The following is a 354-nucleotide window of genomic DNA, read 5'->3' as shown; positions in this document are numbered from 1 at the left end:
GGGAAGGGCCATGGATGCTTCTTTCCTCCAGTTCTGTCACAGTTGAGCACGTCTGCCTGTTCCCTCTCTGTTTGGAAGGACTGCTTGCCCAGTGTAACCTGCTGGAGCTCTCTGATTCCTGTCAGGACCTTGGAGGCACCCCTCCATCACCTTCTGGCACTGAATGCTGTTAGTCAGAAGGATAAAGCCGGGTTTATGGTTTCCTTTCGTTGGGTCCTGGGTTTTCATGAATGCTTGAAGAATTCCCTCTCTCTTGTGTGTTTTTGGTTTTTTTTTTTTTGTACTTGGGATTGAACCCAGGGGCACTTTACTACTGATCCACATTCCCAGCCATATATATATATATATATATAT

The sequence above is a fragment of the Marmota marmota genome, unplaced genomic scaffold (assembly GCF_001458135.2).
Source record: "Marmota marmota marmota unplaced genomic scaffold, marMar, whole genome shotgun sequence".
NCBI lineage: Eukaryota > Metazoa > Chordata > Mammalia > Rodentia > Sciuridae > Marmota > Marmota marmota.
This window is presented reverse-complemented; position numbering follows the sequence as displayed.